The 4,396-nt window shown below is 37.1% G+C and overlaps 1 pseudogene; it reads left to right on the plus strand.

The window, feature by feature from the left end:
- The first annotated feature begins 674 nt into the window (after window positions 1-674).
- LOC106843068 (translocon-associated protein subunit alpha pseudogene) lies at window positions 675-1,574 on the plus strand (annotated as a pseudogene).
- Window positions 1,575-4,396: the final 2,822 nt, after the last annotated feature.

The following is a 4,396-nucleotide window of genomic DNA, read 5'->3' on the forward strand; positions in this document are numbered from 1 at the left end:
GATACTTAGGCTGAAGTTGAGGTTGATGAACTTAGGGAAAGCAAAACTTGGTTCCATTTGGCATCTCACTGACTTTAACTTGCCTATGTTGGGGACTGCATTAGTGTCATCTCGAGGATAAAATCTCTGCAGAGAATTCAATCAGTGCTCCCGAAAGCTTTGAAACTCAGGACTATTGGCCTTGGTGGTTTGTATTTCACTGGCCACAATATTACCCCTTAAGCAAAGCCCAAGGAATAAAAATGTCATGATAAAAAGGTGGATACTAAGTGGGTTAAACATTAACATTTTGAAGAAGAATGATCACTGCAATTTTTTGTGTAAAGTAGGAAATCTAACGACTACCTTAGCTCACTCCCATTTTAGAAGTTAACAAAAAATACTTTTGAATAAAGGAGTGGAGAAATGTTACTTAAAACTACCCCAAAACAAAATGGTTACAATATAAATGATTTGGTCTATAGGTACAAAAGATATGCTATGTAATCAGTAGAGTCCCAAATGATCTTGATTTTTTTTCCTTCCAAGTTGATTATAGTGTAACTCTTAGACAGAGAATCATAATCACACTGGAGAACTCCTAACCCAGAGCAAAGATGAAGAATAATGCTGCTACCACTGCCAGAGCCCTGAGAGAACCATGGACAGGAACTGGACACTCAACTGACTGCACAATGAGACTCTTGCCTCATCTTCTTCTGCCATGCTTGATTGTCCTGTCTGCCGCCCTCTTGCCAGAATAGAGCCTGGAAACTACTTACCAGTGGCTCAAGATCTTAAAGCGGATGAAGAACAATTGGAAGATTCAATAATGAAAATGAGGACGCTGAGGTGGAAAAAGATGAAGCCACAGATTTGTCAGAAGGAAAAAGATTTATTTGGGGAACTTGAAGCCTCAACAAGGGCAGATACATCTACCCTTTTTATAAAAGGAGAGAAGAAAATGGCATTGTGAAGTTCCTGACAGACATGACACACAAGGATACAGAAATGTTGTCATTAATGAGATGCTTCATTTCATTATCCTCAGGATCACCAGTTTTATATCCAGAATATCACAGTTCTTCATCTAAACACCATGGGGCCACTCAAGAGACAGGCAAATGTGAGTCCCCCTTCATTCCTCCTTGAGAGCCCATGGGTGGATGACCCTGTGATCTAGTCATGAATGTAAATTCAAAGATTTGAACGGCACTGTATTCCAAGAGGCAATCTTCAATCAAACAGTTACAACTAATGAAAGAGAGGATGTGTTAGATGGGGAAACAATCTTTACACATGTTTCTTGCTGGTTTTGAGCTACTAGTTATTGTTGAACTTTACCAACTCCTAGAATTTAGAAATCAAAAGAATTCCACATGGAAAATAGAAATGAATGCATCAGATCTGAGTGATGCTAATGTGAATTCATTCCTCACAAAGCTCTGAATCAGATTAATAAAGCTTCACCCAGAAGTCTTCCCAGAAAACAGGCACAGAAGAGATGGATGGGATCTGATGGGCAAATGCTCCTTTGGGCAACAATTTGGTCTTTACTTAACTGCCCCAGTATTTCTCAGTTTGAAGGGAGTTAACCCAGGGAAGCAATATTACCATAGAAGGCAACAGCAACAGATGTGTAGACTGAGTAATCAGAGTCAATTGCCATAATAATGCCGAAAATGTACCACATTCACTTCTGTGAAGTCACAAATTGGCTTTTCTAAAACCACTAGAATCAGGACGTGTGTGTTCGTGTGTAATGTGTGTAAACAGTTGGTCTCATCAGAATCACTGTAGTACCTGAAATATGCCTTTAGGATACTAAACATAGTGTCTAAATATAGCCTCTTCTTACTGACAGTTTCTGATATTTCTCCCCCAAAGCACAATATATATTTGCCCAACGTTTTGGTAGATTTCATGCCTAGAACTGTGTAAAGGAAAACAATCTCTGTCTTCCCTCAAATAGTTCCAGATCCACACTGAGGGCACAGCTTAGCCTGTTGTTGTTGTTTTACAAATAGTATTCTAAAGAAACAAGGAGGAGTAGCTGCTTTTTAGCATTAAAAAAAAAAATGCTGTTTTCTTTTCTTGCTCTTCACTTTAATACACACATTGAGAAATCTTCCCGAGGGTTCAAGAAAGTTGGGGGCCCTTCCAGTGACAAAATTGTTAAGCGTGAAAACTTCTGCTTACTTTGCTGTATAAATCTCACACACACAAACACAAATACACACACACACTGGTAAGAAATTTAGGATTAAAAGTGGAAAACACTGACAGGTAAGAATACTCTATAAGAGGTTCATGATTAGATAAACATTTATTGACAAACTTTTTTTAAGTTCTAGAAAGCACTTGTTAGTTTTTATAAATTCTTAAATATGTTAATTATATGTTATAGCATTTATTGCAAAAACTAAACAGATGATCAGGTAATTTCACTGAAAAAAAATGTCTCAGGGACATACATCCAAATCAAAAGCTACCCTTTCACTCTCCATACATCCCCCAAGTAGGACTCATGTGGCATAGACAGACAGGAATAAGTGTCTCCACAAGAAGTCATCTTGAAGACCTCTGCTCCAAGATGGCAATCTCAGTCCATATCTTTAATTCCACTCCTGCTACAGACCCCACTCAAACATCTAAAGAAATATAACCAGTAATCATCACTGGAAATTAGGTAAGAGCACCATCCACACGCTAGAAAGTTGTAAAGACTTTCCATAAGGTATAATGAAGATTAAACAAGATTGAGGCAAAGAACTACCAAACTATAATCACTAGAGGTGATGAAAAAGCCTGTGTAGGGAATAATTGAAAGTATTTCCCCAACATAACTTGATTACCACCCTTGCCTACCTCCAACTCAAAACAGAAGAGGAAGAGGGTTTTCAGCTCCGAGAAGGCAGTAATAATTTAATCAGTCACACTAAAGCTCAGGAAGTGGTCAGATTCTAGAATCCACACAGATCCTGCTGAAGCGTCCCTGGCTCCCACCTGGCACGAGCAAAATGGTAAGATGAGCAAGCAGGGGACATCACTGCTCCTAATATGGGTGCATTTCCCTGTTGGAGAAGGAAATTGCCTTCAAAAGAATGAGAAAAGACTCTCAGCCAACGAGAGATACAGAGAGGAATTTTGCCTTAGTGATTTTTACCTTCATAGGCAATCTGACTGTTACACATAAATACCATCTGATTTCTTATTTATGCTTAAAACCTGAAAATGTCAACAGCCTTTATCTAAATGTAAGTTAGGTTTCATTATTCTACTTTATACTTGAATCTTCAACACAGTGGATTGTTTTTAAACTTCTTTGACAGTTTCTATTTTATTTCCCTGTTCTCTCATATAAGTTTTATTATATCGATATTAGATGTATATCCTCCATGTCTCTTGTCTTGAATTTCCATATACTATTTCATAAATTTTGTAGAAATTTTTGTTTGTCTTTTAAAAAAGCAATGGTTTTCATAAGATGCAATCTACAATTCACTGTTGCCATTTTAATTAGACAAACACACTAAGAAATCTTTCCTAGTCTTATATTATTCCCTTTTTCTGTTATCAGCTATCATTTTAGAAAAGCAATGTCCTCTTAAATCTCACTGAGAAAGTAAAGTATTGTAAATGTTATTCTTATTTCTCTATTTGTAAGTGATCATTTACCCACATTTTATCAGATAGACCCCTGAGTTTTAAATTATAAAATTTACCTTGTGTCTGTGGGGATCCCTCTGTTTGATCAGCCTTCCCAGAGGGAGCATATGTAAAAGAAAATGGGAAATGAGATTTACTGACTTTCACTTTCCATAGTATAGACTCATTAGTCAGCTCTTTTGTTATAGAATAAAAATGAAGATTAATGAACAAAATATTTACCTCAAAAATTAGAAAAGGAAGTTAAGAAAACTAGAATGGTGTTATTAATAAAGATTAAAAACTGAACTATATTAATTATAAAAGAGGAATTCAGTCAAATCAATTAATCAAAGAGGTGTTACTTTGAAGCACACAAATAATACAATAGATAATATCTTGGTAAGGTTAACTGAGCAAAAGTGAGAAAACAGAAATAAACCAGAATTATTTTATTTTTGAAATAAAATTCTCCAAATTTCATCTCAACATCTTTGAAAATAAAGAATCTTCTAGTAAAATACCAAATACCAAAACAGGCTGATCAAACAAGTAGTGATTTGGGGCCAGCCCAGTAGTGTAGCAGTTAAGTTGGCACATTCTGCTTTAGCTGCCTGGGGTTGGCTGGTTCAGATCCTGGGTGTGGACCTAGGCACCGCTCATCAAGCCATGCTGTGGCAGGCGTCCCACATACAAAGCAGAGGAAGATGGGCACAGATGTTAGCTCAGGGCCAGTCTTCCTCAGCAAAAAGAGGAGGATTGGCCACAG

Source organism: Equus asinus, chromosome 11, assembly GCF_041296235.1.
Source record: "Equus asinus isolate D_3611 breed Donkey chromosome 11, EquAss-T2T_v2, whole genome shotgun sequence".
Classification (NCBI taxonomy): Eukaryota; Metazoa; Chordata; class Mammalia; order Perissodactyla; family Equidae; genus Equus; species Equus asinus.